Genomic DNA, 15,000 nt, shown 5'->3' on the forward strand with positions numbered 1-15,000 from the left:
TACGCTTTCGCAGATGAAGAGCAAATTTTGGTTCTATCTTTATGGGGTACGGGAAAGCAATTGAGGGAAGCAATGCGTATTGGAGTAAATGCGTAAAGGTATGTATATAATTTTTCAATGTTTGTTTTTAATCTTTTTTTTTAAGGTTCGTAAATGATTTACGCTTTCCCAGATGAAGAGGAATTTGGGTTCCTTCTTTATGGGGTACGGAAAAGCAAATGATGAACGCAATGCGTAAAGGTGTATTGTTTTTCTTTTGTTTGTTTTTAATTTTCTTAAAGGTTCTTAAATGACTCGTTTTTTTTTTATTTTCTGAAATGTTCGTAAATGATTTACACTTTCCCCTGATGAAGAGAATTTGGGTTTCTTTTCCATGAGGTAGGTGAAAGCAATGCGTACGGGCGTTAGTGCGTAAAGGTCGGTATTCGTCTAAATGTTTTTAGATATTTTATTCATTATGCATTCATCTTGAATAAAGAGATAGTTGTTAATCAGCGAAGCTGTTATGCTAAACAGCTTCCCAGAGGAAGTCGTGCAATTGGAACTTCCGAAGTTCAAGCGAAGATGCAACGCATTACTACCCTAATGCAATTCAGCTTGTATTTCAGAATTTATCTACATTTTTATTTATTTATTAATTTGTTAATTTATCTCTTTTTCTAATAACTGGTCTCCTCTTTCTGTATTTCCATTCTTTACCATCTGCTCCGTCTTTCGAATGAACACCGTATTTTTTGGAAGCTTAAATTTCAAGTCAGTGACCCCTGTGGTGGGCTTGTTCCATATGAATAGGGTTCATCTTCTGAATAATAATAATAATAATAATAATAATAATAATAATAATAATAATAATAATAATAATAATAATAATAATAATAACTGGAACCGTTATTATACTATTTCTTCCAGACGTTAGTTTTTTCGTTTACGATTTACAATTTTCACCACTAAAATCTCTGTATTCAGTGTTTTAGAGATAAATTTCATCGAATTTTATGATACCAGGAATCAGATTGTTATCAATCGATATCTTATGAATAAATCTACATAGTTAGAAAATGTAATTTAATTTTACAAGGGATTTTTGTCATATTTTACGTCAGGTCGGTTTAGCTTCTCTCTCTCTCTCTCTCTCTCTCTCTCTCTCTCGTATCCATAAACTTGCTGCATTATTCTGGAATTGAGTCGATTAACGATAAATGAAATTCACATTTAAATTCTCATTGATATGATTATCAAAACTCTTCACTGAATAAAAATAAAAATAAAAAAACATACAATAACCTCCAGTCAAAATTTTATAAACAAAAACAGTTTTTGAAAAACATCCAAAGACCTTCACTGAAGAAACTAGACAACAAAAACTGTTTTAAAACATCTCGAAAAAATTTTCACTGAACAAAAAAGTTTTGAAAAATATCCAAAATCTTCACTGAAGAAATTATACAATAAAAACAGTTTTGAGAAGAATAAAAAGTCTTAACGAATAAAATATACAACAAAAAGGTTTTTAAAAAACTTCCAAAAAAGCCTTCACTGAAGAATATATAAAAAACAGCCTTTTTTTAAATTATCCAAAAATCTTCACAGAAGAAATTATACAAAAAAACTTGAAAAACATCTCGAAAACCTTCACTGAATAAAAAGAATCTAGTTTTGAAAAAAAAAACAAACATTCATTGAAGAAAATATACAACAAAAACAGTTTTTGAAAAACATCCAGAAAACCTTCACTTCATAAAAAATATTATTCACAAAATATCCAGAAAACCTTCACTTCATAAAAAAAAAAAGCAATAAAGAAAATATACAAAAAAATAGTTTTTTAAAAAGTCCAGGGAACCTGAAAAATATCCAGAAAACCTTCACTTCGTAAAAGACATTATTCACAAAATATCCAGAAAACCTTCGCTTCGTTAAAAAAACATTTTTCAAAAAATATCCAGAAAACCTTCATATCATAAAAAAACATTTTTCAAAAATAAAAACTTTTTATCAAAAATTTTTTAAATATCCAGAAAACCTTCGCAACGTAAAAAAAAAAAATTTTTGAAAAATATCCAGAAAATTTTTGCATAAAAAAAAACATTTTTGAAAAACATCCAGAAAACTTTCACATCATAAAAAAAAATTTTTTTGGAAAATATCCAGAAAACCTTCACATCATAAAAAAAACATTTTTGAAAAAATACCCAGAAAACCTTCATAAAAAAAAACATTTTTGAAAACTATCCAGAAAACCTTCACGTCAAAAAAAAAACAGTTTTGAAAAATCCCCGTCGATGATCACCCTTCCCATTTTCGTCGAGATCATATAGATGAGGCTGACGTCCAGATACCGGGATGACAGATGACGGCAGAAGAGACAGAAAGACGATGATAAGGGCTGAAAAAGAACATCTAGAGACCTCCCCCCCCCCTCCTTTCCCTTTGGTACCACTTCCTCTCTCCCCTTCCTCCCCTACCCTTTGATACCCCCTTCCTCTCCTCCTTCCCTTTGATACCCCTTCCTCCCTCTTCATTATGATACTCCTTCCTCTCCCCTTGACTTTGATACCTCCTCCTCTCCCCCTTTCCTTTGATACCCCTTCCCCTCCCCTTCCCTTTGATACCCCTTCCTCTCCCCCTTTCCTTTGATACCCCTTTCCTCTCCTCCTTCCCTTTGATATTCCCTCCTCTCCCCTTTCCTTTGATATTCCTTCCTCACCCCCTCTCTTTGATACCATTTCCTCTCCCCTTCCTTTGATACTACCCTCCTCCTTTCCCCTTTCCTTTGATACCCCCTTCCTCTTCCCTCTCTCCTTTGATACCCCTTCCTCTCTCCTTTGATACCCCTTCCCTTCCCTTCCCTTCCTTTGATACCCTTTCCTCTCCCCTTTCCCTTGATACCCCTTCCTCTCCCCATCTCCTTTGATACCCCTTCCTCTCCCTTTTCCTTTTGATATTCCTTCCTCTCACCTTCCTCTCCCCCTTCCCTTTGATACCCCTTCCTCTCCCCCTTCCCTTTGATACCCCCTTCCTCTACCCTTCCTCTCCCCTTTCCTTTGATACCCCCTTCCTCAACCCTTCCCCTCCTCCCCTTTCATCAACCCATCTCGACAGCCTCGACTAAAACTTGAAACAGCGGTGCGTGGGACTCACTCTCGAGACATTGGCCTGACGACAACACGCCCTTTGGCCGATAACAACAACATCCTAGCCCTCCAGGATGATGATGATGATGATGAGGATGATGATGATGAAGGGGAGGATGACGCCGATGCAGAAGGAGGAGGAGGAGGAGACGAAGGAGAAGAAGAAGAAGAGGAGAGGAGGAAGAAGAGGACCTGTCAAGGCGCCTCAAAGGGAAAGGGTTGTCATATCCAGACGACCTCCTTACCTCTCCTCAATCTCCCTTGCTTCTTATTCCTCCTCCTCCTCCTCCTCCTCCTCCTCCTCCTCCTCCTCCTCCTCCTCCTCCTCCTCCTCCTCCTCCATTGCCGCTAGAGTTAGTTGAGCAGGGACCCGACACAGATGCAGAGCCTAATGTTATTGACTTTGATAGACATCCATTTCGATACTAAGATTTGGTTACGGATGTGATGGAAGCAGGGACCAGCGGAGGAGGGACTCTTCGGAATGGGAAGAAGAGAAGAGGGAAGGAGAGAAGGAAGAAAGGGCAGGGGATAAGGAGGAGGAAGGATGGAAGTAGGAGGGAAGGAAGATGAGACAATAACTCTGTAGTGAGGAGGAGGAGGAGGAGGAAGGACTCTTGAATGGGAAGAAGAGAAGAGGGAAGGAGAAGGAAGAAGATGGTAGGGGAGAGGAGGAGGAAAGATAGGAGGAGAAGGAAGATGAGACAATAACTTCGTAGTAGTGAGGAGGAGGAGGAGGAGGAGGGACTCTTCGGAATGGGAAGAAGAGAAGAGGGAAGGAGAGAAGGAAGAAGACGAGGCGGGGGAGAAGGAGGAGGAAGGATGATAATGGTAGGAGGAGAAGGAAGATGAGACAATAACTTCGTAGTGAGGAGGAGGAGGAGGACTCTTCGGAATGGGAAGAAGAGAAGAGGAGGCGGGGAGAAGGAGGGAGGATAGGAGGAGAAGGGATGAGACTCTGTAGTTCTTTGGAATGGGGAAGAGAGAGAAGGAGAGAAGTAAGAAGACGAGGCGGGGGAGGAAGGAGATGATAATGGTAGGAGGAGAAGGAAGATGAGGAGTGGTGAGGAGGAGGAGGAGGAGGATGAGGAGGGACTCTTCGGAATGGGAAGAAGAGAAGAGGGAAGGAGAGAAGGAAGAAGAGTAGGCGGGGGATAAGGAGGAGGAAGGATGATGATGGTAGGAGGAGAAGGAAGATGAGACAATAACTTCGTAGTGAGGAGGAGGAGGAGGAGGGACTCTTCGGAATGGGAAGAAGAGAAGAGAGAAGAAGAGAAGGAAGAAGACGAGGCGGGGAAGGAAGGAGGAGGAAGGATGATAATGGTAGGAGGAGAAGGAAGATGAGACAATAACTTCGTAGTGAGGGGAGGAGGAGGAGGGACTCTTCGGAATGGGAAGAAGAGAAGAGGGAAGAAGAGAAGGAAGAAGACGAGGCGGGGAAGGAAGGGGAGGATGATAAGGAGGAGAAGAAGATGATGAGTGAGGGGGAGGAGGAGGAGGGGAATGGGAAGAAGGAAGATGAGACAGGAAGATAACGGGGAAGGAAGGAGGAGGAAGGATGATAAGTGAGGAGAAGAAGATGAGACAATAACTTCGTAGTGAGGAGGAGGAGGAGAGGGAGAATGGGAAGAAGAGAAGAGAGAAGAAGAGAAGGAAGAAGAACAGGGAAGGAAGGAGGAGGAGGATGATAAGGAGGAGGGAAGGAAGATGAGACAATAATGATGAGGAGGAGGAGGAGGAGGGATCGGAATGGGAAGAAGAGAAGAGAGAAGAAGAGAAGGAAGAAGACGAAGTGGGGAAGGAAGGAGGAGGAAGGATGATAAAGGAAGAAGATGAGACAATAACTTCGTAGTGAGGAGGAGGAGGAGGAGGGACTCTTACTGAGGAGGAGGAGGAGATAATGGTAGGAGGAGAAGGAAGATGAGAAACTGATGAGGGGAGGAGGAGGAGGGTTTCGGAATGGGAAGAAGAGAAGAGGAAGAGAAGGAAGAAGAATGGGGAGAAGGAGGAGGAAGGATGAGTGTAGGAGAGAAGGAAGGAGATATTTGAGAAATGGAGAGACTCTTCGGAATGGGAAGAAGAGAAGAGGAAAAGAGAGAAGGAACAGGAGGAGGGGAAGAAGGAGGAGGAAGGATGATGATGATAGGAGGAGAAGGAAGAAGAGACAATAACTTCATACTGAGGAGGAGGAGGAGATAGTGGAAAACTGGATGTTTAGAATAGAAGATGAAATACAGAATTAGGCGACAGTGCAGAGGAGGAGATATTTGAGAAATGGGTTGATTGAGGAGTTGAATAACTTCGTAGTGATGAGAAAGAGGAGACAGTGGGAAAAATTGCATGCGTAGGAGAAAATGAAATACAGAATTATCTAGTATTGATTGAGGTTGAAGTGATTACGATAATTGTCTAGTAATCGTACTTGTTACTCTCTCTCTCTCTCTCTCTCTCTCTCTCTCTCTCTCTCTCTCTCTCTCATACACACACACAAACGTGTTTACCCCTTCCAGTCATCCAGAAACGCAAGCTGAGAGTTAATACATTAATGTGATCAGATAATATATCATTAAACTTATACTTTGCAGTTACATTAACTCCCAATATGACTCACAGAAAATCGTTAAGATATGACAAAGACTTCCCTGATAAGCGAATTGTTATCTGATAATAACTAAATAATATCAGTTGTATATTTGTGTTTACCAGGGCTCTTAATTTTGTCTGGGGTTAGTGCACTGTCAGGCACTTCAGGTTCTTTGGTGTCACTGTAGCTGGAACCATTCATTCTTTTTACTGTACCTCCGTCCACATTTCTTTCTACCGTCCCTTTCCACCCTCTCCTAACTAGTTGCTGGAACCTTTCTTATTCTTTTTACTGTACCTCCGTCCACATTCTCTTTCTACCATCTGACTTTCCACCCTCTTCTAACAGTTGTTTCATTGTGGAAATACGAGGTTTTCCTCTTGTTGCGCTTTTCAAACCTTTATATTTCAATTTCCCTTTCAGTGCTGAATGACCTCATCGGTCCCGACCCTTGGCCTTTGACCGAAATTTTATATTCCTTCCTTCCTTGTCTTTTCAGTTGGGCTTCTGTACAGTAAACCATTTGGAGTTACTTTCACTATTTCTTATTGTCGTAACAAATTGGCATCTTTTATGCTGACTTCTTTCCCATCCTGCCAATCTTAGAAGAAGGATGGCATCTTTAATGAAAGTATAATTAACATTACTGTCTTTAATGAAGTATAGCATGAATGTGGAGTTCCTCTACTTATCATCATAGTCAACATTTGTTCAGATAATCGTGTTGTGAAACATTATCATTTACGTAATCGATAATCATATATATTTTATATATATAATATATATATCGTATATATATATATACCATTAAGATTAAGAATCAGGACTACATATACACATACATACAACCACGCGCCCATCAAATGTCCTTTAATATGAATCACGGGGGTGTGAAATAATATATTATATATATATGTTATATAAGGGGAATTTTTATGATAATATATATATATATATATATATATATATACGGAAGACAAGAATCAGGACTATATATATATATATATAAATATACATGCCCATCAAGGGCTGTGTATATGAATCACATATATATATATATAATATATATATATATATATATATATATATATATATATATATATATATATATATATATATATATATATATATATATATATAAAAGATTAAATCTGCGTTGTGTAGTGGCTATTGTTTATATACCTTTTAGTAGAACACACAAATAAAATGCGTAACATGTATTTTGCTGGTAAGCGCAAGGATCTTGAATATTCGTGTTAGAAAAGTATATATAATAGCATACGGGATTAAGTTTTTAAATGTGTCTTCTTTTCAATTGTGAGACAGTATATCAATCTATGAATAACTTATCTCTCAGAATATACTGTACAATACAGTATTCCAGGGTTAAATTTTATGCATACAGTCAGCGTTAATTTCGACAAACAAAATCAGGAAAACAAAAAAATCCTTTTGTAACGTAAATTCTCAAAACTTTTGTGTTGTCATAAATGGCAGTGACAGACCAGTAAGGATAAACGATGATAATCAGGACAAAAAGGCAACAAGTGAAAAATGCGCCGAAGTATCTTCGGCGCAGTCGAGTTTTTGTACAGCGTATAATGCTGTATGAGCCGCCGTCCCATGAAACATTCAGCCACAGCCGGCGGTGGCCTGTCTTATAGCGTTGCCAGACGCACGATCATGGCTAAATTTAACCTACATAAAATAAAAACCGTTGAGGATAGAGGGCTGCAATTTGGTATGTTTGATGATTGGAAGGTGGATGATCAACGTACCAATTTGAGCCCTCTAGTCTCAGTAGTTTTTAAGATCTGAGGGCGGACAGAAAAGGTGCGGACGGACAGACAAATAGCCATCTCAGTAGTTTCTTTTACAGAAAACTAAAAAGAAAACCAGATACAGAGAAACGGACAAAGCATATATATAGTAAAAAAGTAGTGTTTGTTATTGCAGTCTCCATTAGTTTTGACAAAATCCCTCCTACAACGCAAAATTTCAAACTCCATTTTTTTGATAAATGCTTCGAAGATAAACCAGTAAAACAAAAGAGAACAAACATCGTGAAAAGAAAGAGAGAGAGAGAGAGAGAGAGAGAGAGAGATTCCAGATCCAGAGAGATTGCAAGTGTAGAGAAAGTCCACCTGATTGCAAGTGAGAGACAGAGAGAGAGAGAGAGAGAGAGAGAGAGAGAGAGAGAGAGAGAGAGAGAGAGAGAGAAAGGACCCCCCAGAATATCTGAGAAGACACCTTAAAAGGAACACTTCTCCGACAGCCAGAATTCCCTTTTCCTTTTCTCTTTCTTCTTCTTTTTTTTTAATATATGAAGATTCTCAACAATATGTTCGACTCTGCATGGGTCCCGAGCATCGCTGGCATCGCTGGATGCTGCAGCCTCACCTCCTCCTCCTCCTCCTCCTCCTCCTCCTCCTCCTCCTCCTCCTCCTCCTCCTCCTCCTCCTCCTCCTCCTCCTCCTCCTCCTCCTCCCCTGTCTCCATCATTTTCGAGGAAAATCGAGAGTCCATTCAAGCATCTCCAAACACAGAAGAGAAGGAATTCGTCCAGAAATTGTCCCCTTACTTGGTCCTCCTCCTCCTCCTCCTCCTCCTCCTCCTCCTCCTCCTCCTCCTCCTCCTCCTCCTCCTCCTCCTCGTCTATTTGCTCCTGTTGTTTCTTCGTTTAGCGCCTTTGCTTTGCTCATTTGGGTCCGTCGTCCTTTCAAGTTTTTATTTTTGATCAGTTATAAATTCTCTCTCTCTCTCTCTCTCTCTCTCTCTCTCTCTCTCTCTCTCTCTCTCTCTCTCTCTCTCTCTCTCCTTGTATTTACGTCATACGCGCATTAATACATAGATACAAAATTAATGGACACATTACTATCCCGTAATACTATTCTCTTTTTATTTGAACTATTTACTTACATTTTTATGTATTTATTTATTAATTTGTTAATTAATTTTTTGCCGTTTTTAATAAGTGATCTCTTCTTTCCGTATTTCTTATTACCTTCTGTTACTTCTTTCAAGTGAACACCATAATATTCTTTGAAGCTTAAGTTTTCAAATAAGTTCCATTTGAATAGTGTTCCATTTGAATAGGTCCATCTAATAATAATAATAATAATAATAATAATAATAATAATAATAATAATAATAATAATAATAATAATAATTTTGAAAATTTACAATGTTTTGATTGTGTATTAAAAATCTGTAATTATATCATTGAATTGTATAATTTGTAAAATTGAAAGCTTTTGCAAATGATACAGTTCAATGATATACTTGTGGATTTTTAGTAATAATAATAATAATAATAATAATAATAATAATAATAATAATAATAATAATAGTAATAATAATAATATTATTATTATTACTATTATTATTATTATATTATTAATAATATTATATTGTTATTACTATTATTATTATTATTATTATTATTATTATTATTATTATTATTATGCTTTTGCAAATGATGCAGTTCAGTGATGTAATTGTTGATTTTTAGTAGTAGTAATAATAATAATAATAATAATAATAATAATAATAATAATATTATTATTATTATTATTATTATTATTATTATTATTATTATTATTATTATTATTATTATTCAGAGCCACAAGCAACATCAAAGGAATTCGCCGACAAAATGACTTGAAACTAAGAATGGAATAATTTCCCCTTAATTAAATACCATTGACAAGAATATTTGTTTTTTACACCAACTAGAAGCATAGCTCCAGGCCAAACACTCTCATAATAGATATTTTGGTGTTTCTCAGAAGTTTTCTGCAGTACGGGAGAATCTTGTTGGCTATCTTGTCTGAGACGAGATGGCGTTGCTTGCAAAACAGTCTGTCCCTGTGAAAGGATTTTGGGAGTTGGCAAGATTATGGGGAAGATGGTACAAAGTGTTTTACGGTAAATATGGCTCGATTTTGGTGTCCATAAAACTGGAAAAGATACAGATTTAAGGAATAAGAGAAGTGGAAGTAAAAAGTGTAAAATTCTTATATAATAATAATAATAATAATAATAATAATAATAATAATAATAATAATAATAATAATAATAATAATAATAATACCCGAAAACTGAAATAAGAAGGATATGGAATATGCCAGTGGAAACTGTACCCATAATCACAGGAACACTGGGCACGATCCCAAGATTCCTGAAAAGGAATCTGGGAAAAACTAGATGCCGAAGTAGCTCCAGGACTCGTGCAGAAGAGTGTGCTACTAGAAACAGCGCACATAGTGGGAAAAGTGATGGACTCCCAAGGAGGCAGGATGCAACCCGGAACCCCACACTATAAAAACCACCCAGTCGAATAGGATGACTATGATAGACCAAAAAAATATATGTATATAAATAAATAATAATAGTAATGATAATAATAGCTTGGTTCAAAAGACTCTCTGAATTTCCCTATGATAGGAAATATTATAATACTTTTGACTTAGATTTTTCTACTCAAGATGAAAACTCGGCCCAACGCTTAAGATGAATTCATATCCAACTTATAAAATTCACATTTTTAAGAATCACAATTATTTTTAAATTTTGTTGAGAAAAACTGTTTGTATTTCAGCATCAATTCACGCTGACATCATGAGTTTCGTGAATTAGTTTTTAGTTTTCTGAAAAGAAAACTATTGTGCTGGCTTTGTCTGTCCGTCCGCACTTTTTCTGTCCGCACTTTTGTCCGTCCTCAGATCTTAAAAACTACTGAGGCTAGAAAGTTGCAAATTGATATGTTAACCTTCCACCCTCCAATCATCAAACATACTAAATTGTAGCTCTGTAGCTTCAGTAGTTTTTATTTAATTTGAGGTTAAAGCTAACTGTAATCGTGCTTCTGGTAACGATATAGGATAGGCCACCACAGGGCCGTGGTTAAAGTTTCATACAGCATTATACCGAGACCACCGAAAGATAGATCTATTTTCGGAGACCTTGATTATGCTCTGTAGCGCCTGTACAGAAAACTCGATTGCGGTCGAGGAAACTTCGGCGCATTTTTTACTTGTTTATGTTTAGGATAAAAAAAAAATTATGCCAAAAATTCGGTATAAGTTCGCAACGGAATGATTAGTCTCATAATTGATGTGTTTTAATTAATTTTTACCCCAGGTTTTTTTGCCCACTTTTTTTTACCCCCTGTTATTTCACCCGGTGTTATACCCCGTTATTTTTTACCCCCTGTTAATTTTTACCCGCTTTTTTCCCCGTTTTTTACCCACTCTTATGTTTACCCCCTTTTTTGCCCGTTAATTTTACCCCCTGTTTTTTACCCCTATTTTTTTTACCTCCTGTTTTTTCACTCCCTGTTTTTTTAGCCCCTGGTAATTTTTACCCCTGTTTTTTCCCCAGTTTTTTACCCCCCTATTAATTTTTACCCCATGTTTTTTTTTACCCCTGTTATTTTTACCATGTTTTTTTACCCATGTTTTTTTACTCCCTTTTTTTTACACCATGTTATTTTTACCCTTTTTTACCCTGTTTGTTTTTACCCCTGTTCATTTTACCCCGGCTTTTTTACCCTTGTTTTTCAACCTTTTTAACCCCTGTTATTTTTACCCTTTTTTTTACCCTGTTTTTACCCACTATTATTTTTACGCCATTTATTTTTACCCCCTGTTTTTTATCCCCTGTTAATTTTTACCCCCAGCTTTTTCCTCTTATTTTACCCCGTGTTTTTTTTTACCCTGTTTTTTCCCCATGTTTTTTACCTTCTGTTACTTTTTCCCAGTTTTTTTTACCCCCTCTTATTTTTACCCACCGTTATTTTACCCCCCATATTTTTTACTCCTGTTTTTCCCACTGTTATATTTACCCCCTGTTATTTTCCCCTTCTGTTTTACCCCCGGTTATTTTTACCCCTGTTTTTTACCCCTGTTTTTTAACCCCTGTCTTTTTACCCCGTTATTTTTACCCCTATTTTTTACCCCTTTTTTTTTTACTCCTTGTCAATTATTGCCCCCTTTTTTTAGCTCCATTTTTTGCCCTGTTTTTTCTCCCTGTTTTTTACCCCCTGTTTTTTACCCCATTTTTTACCGAATGTTATTTTTTTACCCCCCTTTTTTTACCCCTGTTAATTTTTACCCCCTGTTTTCTTACCCCATGTTAATTTTTACCCCTTTTTTTACTCTGCTGTTTTACCCCTGTTATTTTTACCCTTTTTTTTACCCACTGTTATCTTTACCCCCTGTTTTTCCTCCTTTTTTTACTCCCTTGTTTTTACCCCTTTGCAAATCCCCCTATCAAACTGGCGTCACAACACCTAAGGTTAGAATATGTTCATTCCAGCTTGTTTTGCTAAACAGATTTGGTGTGAGAAATGCTTCGAAGCCTCTATAGAGCTAATTATACATTGCATAATTACGCTGCATAATTACGCGAAATTTTTACTTAAAGACAAAAATGCTTTCATATATTTATAGTCGAATTATGTATCACCTTCACACTTAATGTCTCTTCACATTCTCTATTTTGGCTTTCAGTTTTTCAAACTAGATGCACTATCTAGGGCATGGAGACGGGTCTCTCTCTCTCTCTCTCTCTCTCTCTCTCTCTCTCTCTCTCTCTCTCTCTCTCTCTCTCTCTCCTGAGTTAGACTTTGGTTAGCTGTCTAATCTACCGTTTAGATGAAACGGTTAAAAGTTGACAAACTTAGGACTTAGTTAGCGGTGATGAGAGAAGGAAAATTAATTATAAATTTAGAAATTTGCCTTTATTAGAGCCCATTTTGATAAAAAAAGAAACTTAAAATGATTAGTCACTGGCAGTAAATGCCTTAAATGAATATTGAAATTGCTTTGAGTAAGAAATGGGGCCACAATAGTTACTGAATACAGTGGTTACTATTACATAGTCATGTAAATGTTATATTAATTATTGCTGTTTTTTTTACTCCTTTTTTTATCCTGTTTTTTTAAATCCTTTTTTACCCCCTGTTTTTTAAATCGTTTTTTACCCCTGTTAATTTTTACCGGATATTTTTTACCCTTTGTTTCGTTACCCCCTGTTATTTTTAACCCCTGTTATTTTTACCTCCCTGTTATTTTTACCTCCCTGTTATTTTAACCCCCTGTTATTTTTACCCCCTGTTATTTTTACCCCTGTTATTTTTACCCCTGTTATTTTTACCCCTGTTATTTTTACCCCCCTGTTATTTTTACCCTGCTGTTATCTTTACCCCTGTTATTTTTACCCCTGTTATTTTACCCCTGTTATTTTTACCTCCTGTTATTTTACCCCCTGTTATTTTAACCCCTGCTATCTTTACCCCCTGTTATTTTTACCCCTGTTATTTTACCCCTGTTATTTTTACCTCCCTGTTATTTTAACCCCTGTTATTTTAACCCCTGCTATCTTTACCCCCTGTTATTTTTACCCTGCTGTTATCTTTACCCCCTGTTATTTTTACCCCTGTTATTTTAACCTCCTGTTATCTCTACCTCCTGTTATTTTTACCCCCTTGTTATTTTACCCCTGTTATTTTACCCCGTTATTTTTACCCCCTGTTATTTTTATTCCCTGTTATTTTAACGCCCCCTATTATCTTTACCCCTGTTATTTTTACCCCTATTTTTATCCCCTGATATTTTTACCCCCGTTAATTTTACCCCTGTTATATTTACCCTGTTATTTTTACCCCCCTGTTATTTTTACCCCAGCGTTGCTAGTCAGCAGTTGTTAGTGGGTGTGGTTATTGACATGACTTTCGAGAAACCTCACTCAGACACAGACAAACCTGATAAACGTAAGAGATGGCGTTGCAATAAAGAACAAAATTGGGTGGTCCTCGTGTAAAAGGACGATAAAAAAAGAGAAAATGAAATAGAGACAGAGGTCAAACTCCATTTTGAGCTCTGCTTTTCTCTCTCTCTCTCTCTCTCTCTCTCTCTCTCTCTCTCTCTCTCTCTCTCTCTCTCTCTGAAATAAAAGAAAGAGATCAAACTTCATTTTGAGCTATCTCTCTCTCTCTCTCTCTCTCTCTCATCTTGTACCTCGAGGCTCAATTTGTAGAGGTGGGTGTCAGTATCCAATTTTCAGGGGGATGGCTACGTTGGGGTAGCTTAAGGGAGGGGTAAGATGAGATCTCGACCGGCGGTATCAGCCCAAAGAGCTTTCTCTCTCTCTCTCTCTCTCTCTCTCTCTCTCTCTCTCTCTCTCTCTCTCTCTCTCTCTCTCTCTCATTGTTGTCATCTTTAGCGGCGTGTAGTTACAGACGATATTCTCTCAGCAGCATCGAAGTCTCTCTCTCTCTCTCTCTCTCTCTCTCTCTCTCTCTCTCTCTCTCTCTCTCTCTCTCCTTTCGTTTGTTTACATTTATTCCTCTTGTTTCCCTCGCCCTTCAGTGCCGCCTCCTCCTCCTCCTCCTCCTCCTCCTCCTCCTCCTCCTCCTCCTCCTTCCTTTCTTTCTTTCTTTCTTTCTTTCTTTCTTTCCTTACCACTTCCCACTCCCCTCATCCTTCTTCGGCACCCCTCGGGCAACACGAGAATTCCAAGGTCTCCCCTTTTTTCTCCCCCTGAAGGAGGATATTAAGACCTAACCTCGGGACGAGGGGAATGGGAAACAGTAGCAGAGAGAGAGAGAGAGAGAGAGAGAGAGAGAGAGAGAGACCATCGGTTAGAGAGAGGAAAAAAAGAGAACTAAGAAAGTGGTCGAGAGAGAGAGAAAGAGAGAGAGAGAGAGAGTGAGGGGAAAGAGGGAAACTTGAAACCGTCACAAAACGCTGGATGCCGTTTCCCCTCTTATATATTTTACCATCCTCCGAAGGGGGAGAAAAAAAAAGTCCTCGAGGGCTTGATTGTCGATTCTCCTGATGAGGGACGTGAGGAGGTTCTGTTACAGTCCTTGGTGTTATTAAATCACTCCGCTCGGGAGCCTTCGTTTCCTGGAATGTTCCTGAATGGACATTTGCTAACCGGGAATTGATGCCAGGAATCAGTGTTGCTATTATTTATCGTTAGTGTATTATTATTATTATTATTATTATTATTATTATTATTATTATTATTATTATTATTGGAATATTCCGGAATGGACATTTGCTAAACGGGAATTGATGCCAGGAATCAGTGTTATTATTATTATTCTTATTATTATTATTATTATTATTATTATTATTATTATTATTATTATTATTAGGATATTCTGGAACGGACATTTGCCAAACGGGAATTGATGCCAGGAATCAATGTAGTTATTTTTATTATTATTATTATTATTATTATTATTATTATTATTATTATTATTATTATTAT

At 37.5% G+C, this 15,000-nt stretch overlaps 1 long non-coding RNA gene across 1 annotated transcript in view; it reads left to right on the forward strand.

The window, feature by feature from the left end:
* The window catches only part of LOC136847029 (uncharacterized), a 247,940-nt gene that overhangs the window by 202,514 nt on the left and 30,426 nt on the right, over nt 1-15,000 (forward strand). The gene's annotated exons all lie outside the window — the stretch shown is intronic.

The sequence above is a fragment of the Macrobrachium rosenbergii genome, chromosome 16 (assembly GCF_040412425.1).
Source record: "Macrobrachium rosenbergii isolate ZJJX-2024 chromosome 16, ASM4041242v1, whole genome shotgun sequence".
NCBI classification, from domain to species: domain Eukaryota; kingdom Metazoa; phylum Arthropoda; class Malacostraca; order Decapoda; family Palaemonidae; genus Macrobrachium; species Macrobrachium rosenbergii.